Source organism: Ochlerotatus camptorhynchus, unplaced genomic scaffold, assembly GCF_037179485.1.
Source record: "Ochlerotatus camptorhynchus isolate MF236.1 unplaced genomic scaffold, CSIRO-AGI_Acam_v1.1 ptg000022l, whole genome shotgun sequence".
In the NCBI taxonomy this organism is placed as follows: domain Eukaryota; kingdom Metazoa; phylum Arthropoda; class Insecta; order Diptera; family Culicidae; genus Ochlerotatus; species Ochlerotatus camptorhynchus.
In genome coordinates, this window is record NW_027040514.1 from 4,512,454 (window position 1) to 4,522,954 (window position 10,501).

The 10,501-nt window shown below is 44.2% G+C and overlaps 1 pseudogene; it reads left to right on the forward strand.

The window, feature by feature from the left end:
• Positions 1 to 239: 239 nt before the first annotated feature.
• On the forward strand, positions 240 to 1,556 carry LOC135704501 (uncharacterized; annotated as a pseudogene).
• Positions 1,557 to 10,501: the final 8,945 nt, after the last annotated feature.

The following is a 10,501-nucleotide window of genomic DNA, read 5'->3' on the forward strand; positions in this document are numbered from 1 at the left end:
CTCACGTGTGCTTAAACCGAGGCTTAAACTGTGCCGGCAGAGCCGAGAGTCTCATCAGACTGATTTTTTTGTTTGTATTGCGAAATTTTTCTTCATTTCGACTCGACCGATATCAATTTCGTCGTTACGATATTTCGCTATCGATTTCGCTCTCACTTCTTTCACCTTTCTACATACATCTTGAACATTGTTGACAGAATGGAAATCGAGTGAAAAAAAATGAAAAAAAGTTTGTTGTTGTTTGTTTTTCGTGAAATTTTGAAGCCGCTCGAAAAGTTAGCTTTTAAGTGATTTATTTTAAACTGTTTTAACTGTTTTACAACAAAATTGGTAAGATTGGTGATTTGCAAACTAAAATTCAACCGATGTAATAATATCATCTTTGTAGGAACCTTCTGCAAAAGGAACGAATGGCTTCCAGAAGGGCATCCCGTAACGATGATGGTGAGGATGTAGACAAGGAGGATGGCAATGAGAACGAAGACCCGATGGCGGATCAACTCGATGACCCGTTATTCGAAGACGTTCAGGTTCTCGACTATGACTGGAGCGACCCCGACAGTGATCCAAGCCATGAGCAGCCTGATGCACCTGAGCACGTAACTCAGCCGAAAGGAAACAAATCTCCAGCGTTGTTCAACTGTCGACTGCTGGTGTTTCTGCGTGAATTTAAAGGTCAGTCCTCCGGAGCTCATATTGCGCACTGGAATGTAGATGGAAAGTCGCTCAATGACTTTAAGACGAAATTATGGGAGCTATGCAGACCACATCTACTTCGAGAAGTAATTTTTAATCAGCAAGACGATGGAAGCACGGTGCCAGCATGGATGGATAAGGATTCTCCGGAAGAAGAAGATTTGGTGAGGTTTGCCATTTTTTACGAGAAGCAAAATCGTAAGTACACTTCGCTGGACAAACTGACCACCACGTTGCTTCAGAACTGAAAAGGAAAATAAATTCAGCTGCTGTTGCATGTTTATTCACTGTCCGTAAGTTCCCGTAAGATTTTCAATTCAGTGAAGCAACATTTGATTGACCCATCTGAGCGCGATAAGGCAGGAGCAGCCTCAACCCAAGTGGTCGTCGATTTATCTAAGGATTTGCGTCCATGAGTATTTGACGTCCATCTTTGGGATGGACACGAAATGGCATGGACAATGTGGGCATCAGCCATACTTGCTTCGCCAGCTCATACGCATGAGAACATGATTAATTCAGTTCCTCCAAAGCATCTGCAACATCTTTTCAGAACACAGGACGGTCCGAAAATTGAAAGTGTGAAGCGTGGGTTGGCTGTAGCTCACAATGTAAATGCGTCGCTTTGTGAAGAGATCACAGCGCTGAAGGAAGCGTTTTCCTCACGTGAGGTGGTAGCCAAGAATATGCAGCTACAACTTTCATTCGTGAAGCATCGCATCGAAGCATTGGAGCAGCGTGGACGCATGAGTGATTCATTCATAAGTGCGATGGAAACTTCAATGGAAGTTTCCGAAGGAGAGTTCAGTCGACATATTACTGGACAGGTAGTTGACATGGAGGATGTAGACCACGAATAAGCCAACTTGCAAATGAGTTGAGATAACTTGTTTTAATGAATAAAGACAAATACATTGTTTTACTATATTTTCTATTTTATTGGTTTTCAAATACGAAAGATCAAAGAAATTAGAACTTTTCTGCATTGATTATGTTTCATTCGTCTGTTTCAATATTCTTGAAATCAGACACATCTGCAACCGAAGGATCAAATTTTCCTCCTCTCAGGTAACACCACTTCCCGAATAAGTTAGACATGTTATAATTTCTAAAGGTAGCCATCACTTCAGCTACTACTGGTTTAATTCCTTTCTTTACACATTCCTGATAGATAGCTTGAGTTTGTCGCTTGCATAATCCGAAAACGACTTCAATAGGGTTATAGAAGGTGCAATACGCAGGTAGAAAGATAGGGAATATTCCAATTGATCGAAGATATTCTATGATTTTCGCACTGCAGTGAATTTTCGCTCCATCCAATATCCATATGGAATGTCTACCCGGATAGCACTGAACATGGCCCGTTTCCAGAGCAAATCGTCGGCAGCATTCAAAAAAGTTTAGTCGGTTGAATGTTCCGTTGGTAGAGAAGGCTTCAAGCATTCCGTTTTGCCCAATGAAACAAAGCAAGGATTCCCTAGGCTTCCGCACAAATTCTCCTCGAAACACTAAGCGGTGGCCTCGAACTCCGTAGCCCCTGGAGCGTAACATGGATCTGTTATCGAAACTAACCTCGTCTAAAAAGACGAGGTTGTGGTAGTCCCACTGAATGCACGAAATTTCGTTGAAAAAACGGATTACATCACTTTCCTTGATTTGAATTGCACGACGTTCCAAACATTTCCAGGTCAAACCAGCGTTATGTATGATGCGCCAAATGGATGAAATAGATATTGTCGTCTTGAACTCCTGCTGGAACCGCTTTCTAGATTCATGTAGATAAAGCGTAGGATTTTGTAGATACAGGTTTATCGACCATTGTCGTTTTTCGGGAGAGAATTTCACAGCATCCCTTTCGTAACTTCGGCGAGAATAGAATCCGTCCTCCTCGTATCGCATGATCCAATTTGTGATTGTGGACTTGTGTTTGTGATAAATTGTTGCTAGCCTCGATTTGGACAATCCAAGGAAATAATATCCATATAAAACATGATATATGGTATTCACTGACGCTCTCTGATCTTTCACAACGGAAATAATAGCTGCCATTTTACGCAATAGTATTTATGAAATAGTTACGTTTTTAGTTGAACATCGATGTTAACTGACGTTTCTTTTATTTAGAAAATTTTAATGATCAAGACACATGACGCAAATAGGGAAAGGTGGTAGCTTTTGACATTTGAACCATCTACGAGCTCCCTCAATTTCGTCTCTATAGTCTAAATATTCGTGAAAGACACAATATAATGGTATATTTGGCAACCCGGTTAATTTGACAGTTCACATGTTTTATTTTGAAGAAACAAAACAACAAGCAGTGGAAACTTATCCCAGATCCTCACTGTCGTGACTCTCGGTTCGTTGCTCCCAAATTCTCTCGGAATAGGACTACATTGAACCTAATAAGCAACGGCCTCGGCCACCGAATCGAAGCTTCGAGGACAATAGCTTCTACTGGATTGGATTATGATAAGAACTCGGATGAACCACGGATGAACCACAGATGACCGTGGTAAGTAGTCGAAGCGAGCGTGCATCATCAGAGGAAACTGGTCCAGATTCTGATGAACGCTTTTGGGAGGAGTTTGGCGTTCCAAAACTAGTCGCGACCATCGGAAGAACAAGACCGGGGACGCCATCAAGAATAGGTTGGTGAGAAGTCGTCGAAAGGACTCATTTTTTTTCGCTGAAAGTGAAATAACTATAGATATGGTTTGCATTGTTGTACTATGTAAACAAATACTAACATTTAAAAAATGATTAACCTAATTGTGCTTTTAACTTTATTAAATACTCCAATTGACAAAATTGTAGAACTTCTTTCTTGTTTCCTGTACTTTGTTAGATTGAGCTACATAGGTGGACGCGATTCCACTCAGACGATATCCCATAAGCCATAGAAGGTGTGACTTGCAGCGCTCCTATAACCTGGAAATCTCTTAGGATGGATTGTTGGTTGTCAGTTGTTTGAAAGTGACAAACATCTCATCCATAGTAGCCTTTTGAACACCTAGAACTAGAAGTGATCGCTCAGACAGGTTTTGATTCTCCTCGAGGACTGCTGTTGTGAAGTGATGGCCGTGTTAATCAAATGGGAATCACTTCACCGCGAGTGATACGTTGTCATTTCACCGTGAAGTGACATCGGTAATAAGGGCCATGGTCGTGGCTTTTCTGAGTGATATTCGCAACGCCATTGTTTCCATCTTAAGCAGTCTTAATAAGACTTCTCTTTGTGTTGATAAAGATAGCTCATAGATTTAGTGCTCCGAGGCCTTGCTCAGATTGTACCCGGAGGACAATCTTAGCCCTTCTTAATGACATGATGACGTTGTTCCTCCTGCATATAAGCTTCGTGGCGATGTTCCTACTTGAGTACTGCGAACTCAGCTGATTTTATTTTTCAAGTGAGCTAGAAAACATCTTGAAAATCTTCCGAAGTTTCAAATTGTTTTGCTGAAACAGCTCAAGAAATTGTATATACATGCTGTCAAATGAACTTTTGGCTCCTCCTCCTCTGCTCCAGAAATAACGTATGCATGGTGATGGGAGTGCACCTGCCCACAAAACTCACATGACTCTTTTAAAGTTTGATTACATTCTTGTTTCAGCAACCCAGTTTTGGCATAATTAATATCAAATGAAAACACTTTTTCGAGCATCACGCTCGATGATTTGCATTATCCGCCTGCTAAGGTTGATGTTTGGACAGTTTCATAATTATAATTTGTTTTCAGTAGGTGTCAACACCTTTACTTGTGGTTCAAACAGTAACTGACTTCTGAGCTCTTTTGAATGTTTGGCTCCCATTTGACAGTTTGACTCGGCTCCCAGATGACAAGCATTTTAAGTTAGTTCGCAGTACTCAGGTTCCTACTACTTGTGGATGCCACTTCTCAAAGTTGTCAAAGGGAGGAAGCCAAATGAAAAATTTTGCTCTTGAGCTTAAGCGCAGTGAATTCCAAAAGGAATTTCGAAGAATTCCATGAGAGTTCAGCGTTAAACTTTCCCTGTTAGCTTAAACAATAGTTTTAGGCAATTTCATTTTCTACAGCTGCATATCCTTATTGGTGGATGCCATCATGCTACTCATGGAAATTCAGCAAAATGCTAAATACTGGGAGAAGCAGAAACAAACAGCGCCACAAGCCGCAATCTCAAAACAGCTACATTTTTTTCTGCAAATATATCCATCCGATCGGTGATGGTATCCGTTAACTCAAGCCTGGTGGTCGTCTTGAATCATCGTTACAATCCGTGCAATCTGAAACACCGGACAAAATTATACAATCCAGCAAGTCCAGCATCACTAGTATCTCATCCGAAAGAACTTCAGCACCAGTTTTCAGTTGCGTATGAAATTATTGCAGAAAAATATGTCAATCGGTTTCAGCCCACCGATGATGACATATTGTAACACAAAAATCAGGTTGCTATGTGTATTTGATGCTGATCAACGCGAGTTACGCAGAGTGGCTCAGAATTACTCAACATTAACTCCGATTTTACTCATGATCAAAAGCTGTCTTGCCCCTTGATCAAGCCTGTAACTAATCTATTTCAAGCGCTGAGCTCCCAGGGTCGGAGAGCCAAATCTATTCTTCAACCAACTTACCGATGTCGACATTCAGGAGCTCACCTTCAAGCCCAAGAACTGTCCAATCAACATCTTACAATTCTACTTTACCTCCTTCGGCTGTGATTTCAGCTCCGTCACGAATCTCCCCGCCCCAAATTGAACTACCAGCGTCTACAACGTTCCCTTCCCTTCTTCCTTCAGGGTCTTGCTCTACCCATTAACCAACTCACTAATAAAATTCCGAATAGGCATTATGACCAGTAGCAGGCCCTTCATGGTCATCTTTTCAATCAGCTTCCGAAACGATGCCACCCCCTTCTTAATTTCGAGCAAACTGTTCTGAAACACCGAAGCTCGATCGTCTTGAGTGGATGTTCTCCGATCTCGAAGTTGTAAGTTGCGGCTTACTTGCCAGCCTATAGCTGGCCCGATTAACCCCGGCGGGGCGGCTACGGGCAGAGTACTTCCCCCAAAGACGTTTGGATTTGGATGGATTGATAAGAAAAGAGAAAGAAAAATGCAATTTAAGACGTCTATTATTCTCTAACCTTTCCCTTTTCTCCTCGTTGGCCTCGGTGTCACTCGGTGGGGCCCTTCGACGATAGCGGCGGTGGTTGCTGTTCGTACTGCTTCACGTCGGCTCCAGACACGGTCTGTGCCGAGCGTTTTCTCCTTCAGTAGCAGCAGTCCTTGGCGTTTAGCGGGGGGGATAAGCAAGGCTCCTTTATCGGAACCCCCCCGGCGACGATGGTGACGAATCACCGGACCAACTACTCGCCGTAGATGGCCCCGGTAGTCACCGCAGTGCACTACGCAGGCGACGCTCCTTCGGTTCGGCCTGCTTCGTCCCTCCTTGACTCTTAACTGCGGTGGCGAGACTGGCTCTACTGGCTGAGCAACCGCAGTGTAGACGGTGGGTGTTCGGGGATCCTTGGAGTTTAGCCGGGAAGCGGAAAAATCCTTGAAATTTAGCTTCCCTTGGCGGCGATCCGACACCCTTCGCTTCTGCTCACGAACCACGGCACTTTTCGGGAAAACGACGTCACTATCGCGTGACGATGCTGGGAATTATCCCTCCAGTGGACACACGCCACAAAAACGGCACTCCAACTTCTCGTTTTCGCTTTAAACGGACGGGGCAAAAAACGCGTCGATTTCCTACCGTGGCTCGTAACTTTCCTTCTTCCTTTCCGTACTATCTGACAATCACTGACAATTGTAATTGTAATTTATTATCGTAACGTTAGCCTGTCGGTTACACCATTGCTCAGGTCAAGGAAAACACAACATTTGATTTTTAACTTAAGGAGAACAATAAGTCATTAGTGGAAGTAGCTTTCTTAGTAGGTATGCAATTCTTAAACTAGGTTTGAGATCCTGTTGAGAGCGCTGTCTTGAATGCGTTGATCGTTGTTTGTCGTCGTGTTGCTAGAGGGAGCTGGTTCCAGATGATTGCACCTGCGATCATCACACTCTTCTTCTTCGATGTGGTGTGATGGGGAATCGCAAAGCAGCGGGCCCGCTCAAGCTGTCCTCTTCTCAGGTGTTGCTGCAGATAAGGTGGGAAAGTTCCTGCGTACCCTTGGCGAATAAAACAGCTGATTCTATTCCGGTAATTTGTGTCCAGGTCGTGTCCCAAAATAGAGTTCCTTACAGCAGCAGTGGATTCTCTGCGTCTGAGGCCATAGACAAAGCGAACTGCTGCCTTGAAACAACGGTTTAGTTGATCACGGAGCGCTGATGACAGTCCAGGATAGTAAGTGACGTCACAGTAGGTGAAAAACGGCACGATCACTGCTTGCACCAGCTTTATTCGGGTTTGAACTGACAAAACTGGAGCGAATCTTCGGAGTGTCCGCAACGTTCCAAAAACTTTGGCCGGTATGTCGTTCACATGTCCATTCCACTTCAGGTTGCGATCCATCCTTAGACCAAGATTCACTACGTTGTCAGACAAAATAATGTGTTCTCCGCAGAAAACGATGTTAGTGGTTGGTGCTACCGCTCCTTCTTTGCAAAAAATAATTGCTTGCGTCTTCTTCGGGTTGGGGAAAAGAGAGTTCTGCCTGGCCCATGGATCTATGCTTTCCAGATCGTTGTTTATGGCTTCGACGAGTTGGTCTACGTTTTGGATGGCACCAGAAATGTAGATCTGTAGGTCATCAGCGTAGAGCTGATAGCTGCATCTCAGTCCACGGGGAAGGCTATTGATGTAGAGGCTAAATAGCAAAGCGCTCAAGCACGAGCCACTGATCACTGATCTCTGGGAGGACATCACATTTCCTATCCGTACCGCCTGGGTGCGATGATTGAGGAAAGAAGAGATAAGGTCGCATGCATTGTCGGTGAAAGAAAATTCCTCTCGAAGTTTTCTCTGTAATTTGCGATGATCAACACAGTTGAAGGCCATCGAAAAGTCAACCAGGACCATAACTGTACACTGCTCGTTGTCGAAATGGTCATAAATATCGTGCGTCACTTTTGCTAAAGCTGTTGTTGTGCTATGGCCCTTTCTGTATCCTGATTGGTTCGATGCAAGCAACCTGCGATCGTCCGCTTCCACGTGCCCAACAATTTGGTCGAGCAGGATCTTCTCGAGAATCTTGGAGATGGCAGGGAGTACACTAATTGGCCGAAAGTGTTTAGGTTCAGTCGGATTTGTTACCTTTGGTATGGGCGTGATGAGACCTTTTTTCCAGACGGCAGGGAACGATCTGGCATCAATCACCGCATTGTACAGGTGAACCAGTACAGGCAGTACAAACGGGACCAACATCTTAACGAATGAGATAGGGATTTCATCTGAACCTGCAGCATTGGTTTGAACTTCCATAATCTTGCGTGACACTTCGTTGGCTGTAGTCCTTAGGAAATCGAACTGCATCCCACCACGGTCCGTAGCGGTACGGTGCGCCGGTTCAACTTCTGCTCTATTGTCAGTCACAAGCAGTCGATGTCCCTCGCAGAAGAAACGGTTCATCTCATCAGGATCAGCATGCTCAGTGGCAACGTTCTTCTTGGCGTTGTTACCCATAAGCACACCCTCACGCCGGAGGTTGCTCCAAAGCTTTTTTGCAGGGAGGTTGTGTGCAAAATGCGTTTCCCCGTATCGCTTCTTTGCTGCTGAGATCAACGATGCTGCCTTACTGCGTTTTCGTACGAAGTCGTTCCACTGATTGTCGTTCCTTCTCCTGTTGGGATTTCGCGTGTAGAGTGCGTGTGCTAGGTCTCTCACGGCAATCGCCCTTTCAATTTCTGTTGTAATCCATGGCGTACGTGCATCTTTTACAACAATTTCACGTTCAGGAGCATGTCTGTCCATTAGGTTTTGCAGTTTGGTTGTTATTGTCTGTGCTTTAGTGTTAACGTCGTCGGTGTTGAGTGCCTCTCTGAAGTCCATTGTTTGGAAGTCTGCCTGAAGTGCAACAACATCAACATTACGGAAATTTCTGACCATAATACGCTGAGGTGCTGCTTTTCTAACTTTCACGTCGGAGATCAAGAAGATGATCTCATGATCTGAGAGGCTCGAGGATTTTGTCTTAGCTGCACGTATAGATTCAGGACTGTCTGTGATGAGTAGATCGATTGTCGTTGAACTTCTTTCTGCTATTCTTGTGGGTGGTGTTGGTAGGATGGTCAGGTGGAAGGCATCGTGAATACGGATGAGCGATCTCAGATTTCCTGATGACTGTTGAGCAGTGACGTTGATGTTAAAGTCTCCGGCAACGAAGATTCGGTCGAAGGCGAAATCCTGGACATCGAAAAGGAGCTTCTCGTACTCTCGTGCAAAATGCGGGTTCGAAACGGAGGGATTGTAGATGGTGACGATTCCAACAACCGCCATCGTTCTCCTGCAACCCCGCTCGAATGTTGTGCTGCTTATGTTTTTCGCCTTCTTTTGCAGCGGGAGGAGAAACGGGACCTAATTTTATACTAAACGCGAGACAATTTAAATCGACAATTTTTACACTATATTCTAATCCTAAAAACATCCCTACGCGAATCAAATCTACTAAGAAAACAACAAATTAAAATATTTACAAACAAAACAGTGGTGAGTATGTTGCCGAGCGTGTGACCAAAACAAAAACAAATCATAACAGACAAAGCACACGCTCATGGCAAATACGTTAAAAGGGTGGGTTGTTAATTGTCACCCTAGACGAGGGTTACAAAGTCTTCCGGTAGCGAGTCCAGCTCCATCCGGAAGAATTGCAGTATCACCCCCAGATTACAGTTGTACTTGGAAATGGTCATCGCCTTGATGACTCCCGCAAACATATCGCGTTGACTTTTGATTGGTTTTTAGTTAATGTTTTGAAAATATGTGCGCTGTTAAGAATCCATGGCAGATCTTCGCCGGAACTTCGCGATGGAAGTTATGAAACCAACAATTGGATTGTGTCAACAACAGTGATTAACATGTTGACATATGCACAGAGCAGGCGCAGATATAGTACAGTGTTGCCAGTAACTTTAAATATTATGAAAATTTCTAATCATGGGTGCCAATGAAAGTGCCCATCTGTATTTTTGGCACACTGTGTGGAGTGACCAACCCCAAGGGGTGGTCAACTCGATTTAAAGCAGCTTCTCGGTCAAAAGTTTTACATCGCGACTGGACGTAGGGATATGCCGGGAAGATTCAAGTTCGTGTTTGCCCACAAGTTCGCGAAGAAGGCCATGATTTGGCAAGCGATTTGCCGTTGTGGCCTGAAAACGGAACCCTTTGTCACATCCTCAACAATGACAGCCCAAGTTTACATCGAAGAATGCCTGAAAAAGCGTGTATTGCCGTTCATCCGCAAGCATAGGGGCAAAGCCATCTTTTGACACAATTTGGCCAGCTGCCACTACTCCAAGGTGGTTCTGGAGTGGTATGCTGCCAACAAGATCGATTTTGTCCCCAAGCTAATGAATCCTCCGATTTGCTCGGAATTTTGACCAATCGAAAAATACTGGGCAATTTGAAAACAGCGACTTCGATGAAGCGGCAGGGCAGTCAAGAACATCCAGCAAATGCGGGAAAAATGGAAGAAATGCGCTGATTCCATGTCCGTTGTGCGGGCGCTAATGGGCTCCATCAAGAGGAAGGTCCGAGATTTCGTTCGAACTGGAGAAATGTAACCATCTCAACACAGACAAACAGACATAACACTCACAATCACATTCATCGCAAATAATGTTTTAGTTGGGAATGTGCTAGCATTTGTCATGGTG